This window comes from Dermochelys coriacea, chromosome 1, assembly GCF_009764565.3.
Source record: "Dermochelys coriacea isolate rDerCor1 chromosome 1, rDerCor1.pri.v4, whole genome shotgun sequence".
Lineage (NCBI taxonomy): Eukaryota > Metazoa > Chordata > Testudines > Dermochelyidae > Dermochelys > Dermochelys coriacea.
Genome location: NC_050068.2, coordinates 24888238 through 24900795, shown reverse-complemented (window position 1 = coordinate 24900795; position 12558 = coordinate 24888238). Strand labels below are relative to the sequence as shown.

The 12558-nt window shown below is 48.2% G+C and overlaps 1 protein-coding gene across 2 annotated transcripts in view; it reads right to left on the bottom strand.

The window, feature by feature from the left end:
- FAT3 (FAT atypical cadherin 3) overlaps positions 1–12026 on the bottom strand; it is a 576249-nt gene extending 564223 nt beyond the window's left edge. For both annotated transcript variants that reach the window (XM_038409118.2, XM_043504135.1), the window contains exon 1: positions 11881–12026. The gene's annotated coding sequence lies outside the window, so the exon portion shown is untranslated. The remainder of the gene's footprint in view (positions 1–11880) is intronic.
- Between the last annotated feature and the right edge of the window lie 532 nt (positions 12027–12558).

The window sequence follows — 12558 nt, the reverse complement described above, 5'->3', positions numbered from 1 at the left end:
TCTTGCCAGTTATCCTTTTCATGCAAATTCAAAGTACCTCAGAAAGACTAACTCTGGGCAGCATGTGCAGTTTAAGCAGACAGTGAATGATCAGCTATGTCTGCAGGAATGATGGAATGCTAGATTTGTTTTAAAAACACTCTGGGTAAGAAACATATTTATAGAGTGGAGAAATAATAAAACTGAAGATCTCTCCAAAGTGACTGAAAGAGTTAGCTTCCAAATTAATGTTTAACTTACTGAAGCACATTTACAGCTCGACTTTCAAATGTAAACAAGTACGAATGAAAATCAGCCTGGGCCTATATGAAAAAGCATTTTTCAATAGCCTTAGTCGGCTAATCACAATGAACCCGTATAGCTCTTTTCTTGTGAAGATTCCAAAGTGCTTTACATAAAGAAAGCTAGGCAAGCCTTAGTATCCCCATTTTGCAGATAAACTGAGGCCGAGAGAAGTTAAGTGGCTTGCCCAAGTCACCACTGGAGGTAGGAATTTGAGGGATACTCTAAGTAGGATTCCCTACCCATTAGACCACACTGCTTCCTAGATATTATACACACACAAACAAGTTTTCTGCTTGTAAATACAATTAATGACAAAGAAAACTGAAAGTGTGTTTTAAACTAGCCCAGCTAATACTCCAAACAGTATTACTTACACTGCTTTATCCACACTGAAAATTTTAGGTGGTTAAAGTTTTAAATCTAGAAAATGTTAAGCTTAACATGGATAAGAGTCTCTTCCTATCACTGTCCCTCTTCATGTCTCCCACTCAGCTCCCTTCTATGCCCCTTTCTGTAGATATCACAGAATCATAGAATATCAGGGTTGGAAGGAACCTCAGGAGGTCATCTAGTCCAACCCCCTGCTTAAAGCAGGATCAATCCCCAATTTTTGCCTCAGATCCCTAAATGGCCCCTCAAGGATTGAACTCACAACCCTGGGTTTAGCAGGCCAACGCTCAAACCACAGAGCTATCCCTCCCCCCCCAAATCCATCCATCACACCCAAAACCTTGCCATTGCCAGCTTCCTGCCCTCCTCCAGCCGCCCTCCCCTGGTTCTAAGACCAGGTAGCACCCTATACACACTCTCTCTCCTGGACTGCTATTCCTCCACATTTCGACTCCCTCACTTAGCCTCCTACCCTTCCAATCCATGTCTGGAATCAGTAGCAAGTCAATTGATATTTCATAGACATTTAACAATCATTTCAAGCCTTTTGCTGTGCACACAGGAAGACAATGGTGCAACATATCTGATGGCAAAATGGACATTTATACCATTATTATATGCACTTGTCACTAAATTTAATCTGCGTTACCCTGAGAAGTGCTCAGATGGTTATAAGACAAAATGTATGTTCAATGTTACTTAGAAGTATTAATAACCTCCTTTACTTCAAAATGTGAAACACTAATAGCTCCTCTCGAGATGGCTCACTTCTAACCTTTAACAACATTCAGGTGGCTGTAATTTTTATCAGATTGTTTGGAATTTGATTTAGTTCAAGTCCTGAAGCTACAATTAAACTCACAGCTATCTTTTCTAACTATGCTTCATTCAACAGCTAGAATAATCTTTCAAATCTGGGGGGGGGAAAGGGGGTGGTGGAAGAACAGAACACAAAATGCTATTTACAACTGGTTTGCACAATATAAGTATCAGCAAGTTAAAATACGTATTTTCTGAGTTGGTGGAAAACAAACCATTTCTTACCAGCACTGCAAGAAAATCATCAAAGCTACTTCCTCTCCCCACCTTTCACTCCCTCAAGCCCAGATGCTATTCAAGGCTGAATTGCTGTTCAATTTTCCTGGGAACACACACAAAGGGATTTGCAAAACCCCTCAGCATTGGCCTAACTGTTCTCTCACTGCAGTCAATGGTGAAATTCCCTTGACTTCAATGGAAGAATTAGCCAACTCTAAGAACTTCTGAAAATCCCACCTGTAGAATCCAATATGTTTAAGGATCAGGTACTAAATCCATAAATAATGATACACCCCTTTTACAGTCCAAAAAAATCCACCCAGTTAACTGAAGCTGGAAGGGAATTTCAGGTCAGAAGAGCCACCTATGCTGGGATCCACAAAGGAGTTTAGGGGCCTGACCCCCAAATTTGGCTCCACTGCAATCCACAAAACTCCTGCCAAACCCTGTAGGTACCTAACTGCACTTGGCACATAAGTTTTTCAAGTAGAAATTCCCTTGGACCTCAGAGCATGTGTACTGCTGTCTCCCTCCCAACTAAGCCCCAGAGTGATTCATGAACCACAGAATGAGGCATCTTCAGCTGCCTAGATTGCATGTGGGGCCATATCTGGTCAGCAGTCTCCGAGCATGCCTACTGGAAAAGGTGCTACTCAAACGTCTCCTGCAGGAGGTGGTGTGCACTCAACTACTGGTTTGGCCCAGTAATTAGAGCACACCTGATCACCCCCTCCTCAGGGAAAAACAGAGAGTGAAATGAAGCCTTTATTGAAGTCAGTCGGGTTTTTTTTTTCCCCCATTGATTTCAGTAGGGCTAAGATTTCACCCAGAGCATAAACAAAACTTTGCAGCTGGCCTGGAAAATCAACAAAAAGAGGACTCTGCCAGAGCCATTAGCCAGCCACTGTAAGTGACCTGCCTCCGGCTCCGAGAGCTACAAGATCTAAGACTAAAAGAAAAGGAGTACTTGTGGCACCTTAGAGACTAACAAATTTATTAGAGCATAAGCTTTCGTGAGCTACAGCTCACTTCATCGGATGAGCTGTAGCTCACGAAAGCTTATGCTCTAATAAATTTGTTAGTCTCTAAGGTGCCACAAGTACTCCTTTTCTTTTTGCGAATACAGACTAACACGGCTGCTACTCTGAAAGATCTAAGACTGTTGGCTGGAGCGGAGCGTGCCAGCTGATATGCACAATCAGGTTAGAACACAAGGAAAGGAATGGTCTTCAGGAGTCACATAACCCAAACCACAAAGGACTTTAGAGATCAAAATCAACTCCCTGCACTGCACTCAGAAATGAACTGGGAGTCAGTGCAGCCCAGGGAAAAGCAGCACAATAAGGGATCTCATCAGTCTCTCACTGCCGTATTGCCCTTTGTGTAGCAACAGCATGAACACAGTCAACGGGCTCAATTCTGATCTCAAACCTGTTTTGCACTGGCACAACTCCAAAGACTTCAGTGGACTTGCACTGAATTTAGGGTCTGCTTCTGCTCCCACTCCCACCTCAGTTAATGACAAAATACCCATTGACTAGAATAGCGCAAGACCAGGACCTTCCAATGGTTTCAGTGAAAGGAGAATCAGGATCATTCTGTTTTAGTCACATTTTTTTCACAAACACGATGAAGAGAGATATTAACAGGGTATAAATTGCATTTTTTAAACAAATACCTTTATTTTTATGAAAGCTTCTTAATTTCCATAAACCTGCTGAAACATATTTTTTAAAAGAAATTTACTTTTCCAAAATGAACACTGACTGAATTCCAAAATGCACTCATCTTTGTTTGCGATCAATTTTACTTTTAATTCTTGTGCAAACCCCACAATGAAGCATTATCTGGGTTGAATGCACTGCACAAACACTGTTTGAACCTAAATGAAAAACTCTCTATATAGGAATTAAAAACAGAAAAACTCATGTAAATGTTTCGTTTTCCACTTCTGTGAAAACTTTTCCACAAAAGGTAACATTTATATGCAATGTCCCATCACAATTTTTGTTCTACTATCTCAAATTCTCTTCTCTTCCGCTGAATCATAGGTGCTGGAGCACCCACAGGAAAAAAAAAAAAAAAAAAAAGAAGAGTGGATGCTCAGCACCCACCAGGGGTCATGCCAATCAGCTTCTCCCCGCCCCCCCAGCACCTCCTGCTTGCTGGCGGGGCCCATCAGTCAGCTCCTTCCCCTCTCTCAGAAGGAAGACACAGGGCGGGGCCTTGGGGGAAGGGGAGGAGTAGGGCCTGGGGCAGAGCGGGAGTTGAGCACCCCCAGGCAAATGACAAAGTCAGCGTCTGTGCACTGAATACTGTAAAAACCTACCGAAACCCCACATTCGAACCAAAAAGATAACTCTAACCCAACCTAGAACTGTGCTTGTGAAAAGCACTGGCTGGACAACCCAAGAGACTTCCCCGACGAGAGGCATACAGCTTTCTGTGCCAGGGCTTAAGTGCTGTGGTGCCAGTGTAGACACCGTGGTTGATTACAGTGCTGTGACTGGTCTCCGGGAGGTGTCCCACAATGCCTGTTCTTTCCTCTCTGGTCATCGGTTTGAACTCTACTGCCCTGCCCTCAGATGAACAACCGTCATCCCCACCCCATAAATTCCTTTGCAAATGTGAAAGTCCCCTTCTTGTTTGTTCTGTGACCCATGCAGTGGTCTCAGCGCATCTTTCCAGGTGGCCATGCCTGCTCCACGCACCACTTGGAGCAAAGCCAAGCTGCTGGACTTCATAAGCATCTGGTGAGAGGAGGATGTCTACTCCCAGCTGCGCTTAAGCCATAGGAATTATGATACCTACTGACAGATTTCATGATGCATGATAGAAAGGGGTCATGACCAGGACACACTGCAGTGCAGGTCAAAGTGAAGGAGCTGCGGAATGCCTACCAGAAGGTGCAGGAGGCAAACTTCTGCTCCAGTGCTGCACCCACAAGCTGCCGGTTCTAGAAAGAGCTGGACGCAATACTCGTTGGTGACCCCACCTCCACTGCAAAGACCACTGTAGATACTTCAGTGGTTCGCATGCCAGTCGAGAGTGGACTGAGCCAGGAGGAGGAAATCTTGGACGAGGATGTGGAAGGGAACCCAGAGGCATAGGATGACTTGGAGGTCAGAGATGCATGCAACCAGGAGCTCTTTTCTACCCCGGAAGAGGCTAGCCAGTCACAGCTGTCAGAGACTGGCGAAGCGCAAACAGGAAAGGAGGCCCCTGGTAAGTGGATTTGATTTTGGGAATCGCTGAAGAGAGTTGTTGGGGGCAGGAGGGTTGCAGAAAGCAGACTTGTCTCCCACCGCATGCCTAGTCTGAGCAGTGGAACAGGCTGTTGATTGACTCCCTCACTTCACGGGAATCTGCCTCAGAGATCTCCCTCAAAACTCTCATGGAGATACTGGGCAATCCGCTGCCGTGGGTTCTTTGGCAGAGCTGCTTTGTTTCTTGCCCTATTAACAGTAACTTTCCCGTGCCACTGTGCCATCATGGGAGGACGGGAGGGAACATCATTTCTGCACACAGGCGAGCCACATAGAGGCCAGGGTGGAAGCCACAGTCTTGGAGAAGACCCTCCCTTGATTCCCTGCTCACCCTCAACAGTGAGATATCTTCCATAATGATCACATCCTGTAGAAAGTGTGGGGACAGGAATGATTATCAGGCCCTCCTACATTGCTGGCTCTCCCCAAGAGCCACATGCCCAGTGTACAGCAGGGGCTGGGAAGAGTGATTTACCTTGCCCCTGCGGCTACTCACTATTTTGGGGGTTTTGTCGCTCATATGTGCTTGCTTGGGGTCAGCCAGTTAGTGACAGGTGTGTGAGTACTAGCTGCGTTTTAAAGCACTGAATCAGTGTTGTCTGTGTTGCAAACAATATTGCTGTTGTAAAATGTTGCATTTAAACTTCAGAGAGATGACTGTGGGAGCCCAGCCCCCCTCTTTGTTTCTGGCGGCTGAATGGCTGTGCAGAATTAGAAAGCGGCCAAGAAGAATTGAGGAGGATTTTCTGCGTGATGTTATGATGCAGTCTGTGGCAGAGAAACAGGAACTGAAGGAGTGGCAGGACTGCAATAAGAGAGACCAAAAGGAGAATGCAGCATGCCAGAATGAAGCCACGGAGTGACTCTTAAACATTACGGAGTACCAAGAGGACATGCTCCAGGCAATACTCCCATGCACCCCCCCAGATACCACCACTCTTATCTACCTCCTGGCTCATCTATACCCACAGCATTCCACTCCTCCCTCATCACAGTCCACCACTGCAGACTCCCACTATCCACTGCACTCAACACCCATCCCTCTGCAGTTTGGCCCTGCTGAAGTACAGTACCCGCTGCATTGTACTCCAAAGTAAAAGGCTGGATATGATCCCTGGATATACACAAATGTTTAGCCGTCCCAGGACCCCACGTCCTCCTGGGACCTTCCTTTCTCCCATCCCCATCACTTGAGCATTTTTTTGGTTTGACTCTCTCCTCCAGTTGTTGTTTTTTAATAAAAGAATTGTGTTGGTTTGAAAGCAATCTTTATTCTATTAATTGAAAGCAAACAGAGCCCTGCAAAGCCACAGACAATTATGTTAAACCTTCACATTACATTGTCTGCAACAATCAAAATCACTTCCTAGTATTACAAGCACTGCATTCCCAAGCATAGCAACAAATATTAGAGGCTTTCAGCTTCAAATTGCTGCCTCAAGGCATCCCTGATCCTTATGTCCCCACGCTGCACCCCTCTAATAGCCCTGGTCTCTGGCAGCTCAAACTCAGCCTCCAGGTGCTGAATCTCTGTGGTCCAGCCCTGAGTGAAGTTTTCACCCTTCCCTTCACAAATATTATGGAGCGTACAGCACACGGCTATAAGCATTGGAATATTGTCATCAGCCTGGTCCAGCTTCCCATAAAGGCAGCACCAGCGGGCTTTTAAACTGCCGAATGCACACTCAACAGTCATTCTGAACTTTCACAGCCTGTTTTTGAACTGCTCCTTGCTGCTGTCAAGTTGCCCCATGTATGGCTTCATAAGCCACAGCATTAAAGGGTAGGCAGGGTCTCGCAGGATCACAATGGGCACTTTGACTTCCCCTACTATGACCTTCTTGTCCAGGAAGAAAGTCCCTGCTTCCAGCTTCCTGAACAGGCCAGTGTTCCAAATGCGTGCGTCATGCACCTTTCTGGACCAGCCTGCGTTCATGTCTATGAAACAGTGATCCGCAAGTGCCTTGAGAACCATTGAGAAATACCCCTTGCAATTAATGTACTCGATAGCTAGGTGGTCTTGTGCCAGAATTGGAATATGTGTGCCATCTATCACGTCTCCACAGTTAGGGAAGCCCATTTGTGCAAAGCCATCCACAATGTCATGTTGCCCAGAGTCATGGTCTCTCACAGCAGGATACGATTAACGTCCCTGAACACTTCCGTCAACACGAGTCCAACCATCGACTTTTCCACTCCAAACTGGTTAGCGACCGATCGGTAGCAGTCTGGAGTAGCCAACTTCCACAGTGCAATCACCACACACTTCTCCAAAGGCAGGGCAGCTCTCCTTCTCATGTCCTTGTGTCGCAGGGCTGGGGGGAGCTCATCACACAGTCCCATGAATGGGCTTTCCTCATCCGAAAGATCTGCAGCCACTGCTCGTCACCCCAGACGTGCATCACGATGTGATCTCACCACGCAGTGCTTATTTCCCGAGCCCAAGAGTGGCGTTCCACTGTGGTCAGCACCTCCGTGAATACCACAAGCAATCTCGTGTGGTAGCTACTACGCGTGGCGAGATCAACGTCGCACTCCTCTTGCCTTTGTAGTTTAAGGAATAGCTCCACTGCTGCTCGTGACGTGCTAGTCAGAGCAAGCAGCACACTGATCAACCGTTCAGGATCCATTCCTACAGACTGAAGAGGCAGAGAGCTCAGTACACAAACCGTTGAAAGATGGCGCCAAATGTGGACAGAAGCACAGGGATTGCTGGGATGCAAAGCAACGCATCACGGGACCCTGGGACAGGACCCAGGATGCCCTGCGACCGCCTCCGCCTTCCCACAACTCCTAGCAGCAGAAGAGGAAGAGATGCTCTCTGGGATAGCTACCCAGAGTGCACCGCTCCAAATAGTGCTGCAAGTGCCACAAGTGTGAACACGCTATTGCGCAGGCAACTGATAGTGTTAACACACAACAGCAGTTTCCCTTCAGAGAGATAACTGCCAACGCTGTAACTCTGCCAGTGTAGACATACCCTGTGTCCCAGCTAAATACAAGGTGGAACAGATGGCTTAGCATAGGTAATTAACACATATTTCAAGGGACCATTCAAGGTGAAGTGGCCCATTAACTTCTGCAGTTATGGGGGAGAAAAAGAAAAAAAAGATGGGGGAGGGGTTAAGTGAGTTATATATTGCTGTCATAAGCCATAAATGCAGGGTCTTTGTTCAGTCCATGATTTTTAGTATCTACCAAAGTTATTAATTTAAACTCCTGGGCTTGTCTTTTGAAGGTATTGGGCAGGTTTCCTTTGAGAATGAGCACTGATAAGTCAGATATAAAGTGATGGCTTTGTGAAAAGTGTTCCCACACAAGTGATGTGGTATTTTTGTCTTATTTTTCTGTGTGAGTTCATGTGAGGGCATAGTAATTGTCTGGTTTCATCCACAGTTGTTTGGGGGCATTTAGTGCACTGGATGAGGTACACCACATGCTGTGATAGGAAGGGATCTTGAAAAATGTGTTGTGGAGGTAGATGTACTGTAGCGGTGGAGATATATCTACACGTTTTGCTGTTCTTCTGGCAGGGTCTGGTGCTGCTTTGAGTTACTGTAACCTAGTCTGTGGAGAGCTTGCTGAATAGGGACACTGGATTTATGGCTTATTACAACAATCTATAACCTACTTAAGCCCCCTACCACCATTTTTCCCCCAGTGTCCTGCCCCCCTATGACTGGAGAAGTGTTAATGGGTCATTTCACCTTGAATGATCCCTTGAAATATGCATTAACTACTTGCTAAACAAGTGGTTCCACCTTGTACTTACCTGTAGAACTTTGAGTAAATTTCCCAGACCTGAAGAAGAGCTCTGTGTAGCTCAAAAGCTTGTCTCTCTCACCAACAGAAGTTGGACCAATAAAAGATATTACCTCACCCGCCGTCTCCCTTAAATCTTCTGTTGAGCCACTGAACAGACACAGCATGGGTGGCAGCAGTGAGAGCTTCTCCACATTATATACCACGGTGCCTCCGAGACTAGTAGAGATTACGTCTAGTGTGAAACTGGCCTTCTAGCCAAAATCATCAGGATGCTAAATGTGCAAGCAGCTTTGGTGATGTGAAGTAGAGACAAGTCACGAAACCATTCACATAAGCCATCAAATAGCCATAAGATGGTTAAAAAAAGAAAAAGAAAGAAAGAAAAACACAAAAACAAAACTTTTAGTCACTACTGACATGTGCTTGATTCAAACCTGCATCCAAGAGATGAAAGGTATTCTATATCCTGTATTGGGACTGCATGGGATAACAAATCCTATCCTACCCCACAAATTTTTCTCATACGAGTAAAACAAAACTATTAATCTGATCATCATTTGTACTGTTTGCATGTGTCACAAACATTTGAGAACTCCAAACATATTTATGTCCATAATGGAATAAGAGGTACTAAATCCTATCAGCAAGTAATGGCTAGACACCCTACTCAGTTATAATTGCCCAATTCATTCTATTTGACATAATCTATCAACTAGGTTACATCAGGTCGTATTGCCCTATTTGAGAATGGCAACAATGAAAACATAACTTGATAAAACATAATGCACTTATGTCAAAAACAAGGACTGCACTGAAAGAACCGAGTGTTTTATATGGCCATCCATCACAGTAGTAAAATAGCATAGCACACAGGTCAATGGGCACCCTCACCTTATTGATAGTTAACAGGTGCTACTATATAGGTAGTAAGATTCCAAAAGATACAACTTTTAGTTAGAAAGCAAGGCTCTTGCCCTTTAAAAAAAGCTTAACATCTGAAGGCAAGTACAGTCAAGGCAACCTACTGATTATCCGTGATAACACTAGATGCACAGACACTGGAAAAAACATAAGCAGAGCTACATCACTGCTTTCTGGAGCACCAGTAAATTGGTTCTAATTTGGGTTTCTCAACAGGCCTGCAACATCTTTTGGGCCCACGGTTCCGTGAACTCTTTCACAGCAACATCTCGGGACCACAGACTGGCTTCAGAGGGATCGTTTGTTCTTTTCCTTCACGTTTTCCACCAACACATTTTCTTCAAGGAAACGAGAGTAACTTTGGTTAAATTTAAAGGATAAGCTCTGTGTCACCAAAAATGGGCAGCAAGAACTGGACCCACGCTGTTTCATGGCACCCTGGTTTTCCAGCTCAGGTTTATACCCCTTATATAACTGCTTCCATTCAGAACTAAGCCACCAGTGAAAGCAAGGGCATTCCCTCAGCGGTGAGTGAACAGTGCAGGGTTTCTCCTCCCTAATTCTCAGAGCTCTCTCTCTTTTTCAGCTGCTAATTCCTCTGCCAGGAACCTGACCATTCATAAGTAAAGCCTCTGCTACATACTATCAGTGACTATGCCGGTGGAGAATACATTTTCTCCTGGACAGAGGCGAAGTAAGATTTTTGATAAACACCGAGCAAAGGATGCTCCTGGCGGAGTCTGACAGCAATGCACAGGGACCGAAAAGGAGGAGAGAGGGAAGGCACGCATTTCCCGGAGCATTGTCTCTGGAACAAGGTAAGCTTGCTGCTCCGGAGCGCTATCAGACCTTCCCCTTCTTTTATGTCCCACTTACTTGCAATTATTTTAATTGGATCTGGGACTGAGGACAATCGTCAAACCTTAATCCTCCAAACAACAAAGCCAGGGCACGAAGCCACCAAGAACAAAATACAAGGCACGGAACAATATGTCTCTTTAGCGACCGGGGGAAGGGGGTTGCCCCTGTAAATAATCCGGCAGAGTTCAAGAAATAGCAAAAGAGGTTCAACGGTCTCTTAATCATAGAAGTTAGGGGTGGGGAAACCACATTTACCAGTCCCGGTTTTGTTCCATGCCTACATTTACCAGCAAGTGGAAACACGGCCATCTGATCATTTGTTTTAGTTCCTTTATGTTAGCAAATGGAAAGTCTGTCCCATTTGCAACCCAGTGCAGCGGGGATGGAAACGGTCCGAGGCCCCAGCAACCCTCCCGCGGCTGCCCTGCAAAGGCTGAACTAATCATTAACCGCAAAGGCAAAGCCAGATCTGTTCCCTCCGCCCGATCCCACGCAGCAGCCAAGGGAGAGGTGAGCAATTATTGCAACGCTCAACCCCCCGCCTTCCGGCAAAAAAAAAAAAACAAAAAACCAAACTTGTCTCAAACGTGCAGAAACCCAAATGAAAGCGATCGGCCCCCAGGGCACGAATGGGAGAGCGATGGGGAAAGCAGTCTCCCCTCCCCCCCCCCACCGACCCTCCAGCACTGCACGGTAACCGCCCCTTCCCCCCCGCACCTCCAGCGAGCGAGTCACGCCGCGAGGAGACTGGATTGGGGAAAGCGAATTCCCCGTCCACGCGGGAGCCCCTGCCCTGCTTGCTGCCTCCGGATCCCAGCAGCAGCAAGCCTCCGCCAGGCACCGCGACCGGCTGGGCTAGGAACAAACGCAGCTGAACAGCATGAGCAGAACCCCCCCCCCCGCCCCCGACTGTGTTTAAATCTGGTGCAAAGCAGGAGAACGCTCCCTAGCAGCAGGATTGCACTGCGAGGGGGGACCCACCTGCTTCCTCCCTTCGCAAAAGCGCAGCTCACCCGGAGAGCCAGTGAACTACAGATACCGATCCAAACACACCCGAGGGGCCGGGGGTCGGCAACTTGCATCGGCCTAAGGGGAGTTTCTCCCGCTTTACGAAAAGCGAACCGGTTTCACTTTTGCAACTTGCACGTGCAAGCTGCCCTATCGCGCGGAGCCCCCTTCGGGGCGTGCACTGGGGCTGCGGCACCCTCCTCGGCGTCCCCCGCCAGCGGCGGCGCGGGCTGTGCACGCCCAGGCAAGTTTGCAAGGTGGAAAGTTTCCACGCGTTTCCCGCCTCTCCCCCCCCCCCCGGCTCTGCAAAGGGACCGGCCAACTCCAAGAAGCAAAGGCGCCGCACCCTTCCCTCCAGCGGCATCAGCTCCGCGGCTTCCTCCGCTGCACGGTCTCCGGGAGCCAGCCCCGCGGCGCCCTCCCGGTGCAGCGCGCAGCCCGGGACTGGAGACGGCTGGAGGCTCGGCGCGCCGCTCCGGACTCCGCCCGGGGGCTCTGAGCCGAGCGGGAAGGGGGCGATCCCGAGCCGCCGGTCTGGTCACAGCGCAGCCTACCGGGAGGAGAGCCCGCTCCCGTGCAGCCGCCTCTTCTTCCCCCCGCCAGCCTCTCCTAGCAGAGAGACAGGCCCCCCGCTCTCTGCGGAGCACGGACGCTCAGCCTCTGCGTCCGCTCGTCCCGGCACAGAGACGCTCGCTCGCCACAGCCTCCCCGGCGCCTCTTCTTCCCCTCCAAGACACTCACGGCTCGCCCTGGACCCTCGCGGGCGCCCGCCTCCTGCCCGTCACAGCCGCCAGAGCCCCCGAGTTCTTCTCGCCCGTCCCCAGCCCCTACACCCCACCCGGGAGCCTCTCGCCCCCGCCTCGAGCCATCCCACGGCGCAGGGAAGGCTCCCCGGGCTACACCCTCCGCTCGGTGCAATGGCACTTCAGTGGCAGGGCGAGCCACACGGCGCTCTGGAAAAGCCCGAGGTTCTGGCCAGGGCTTCCCAGTGTGTTTCTGCTTTTATCCCGTGGCCCTTGGTCCT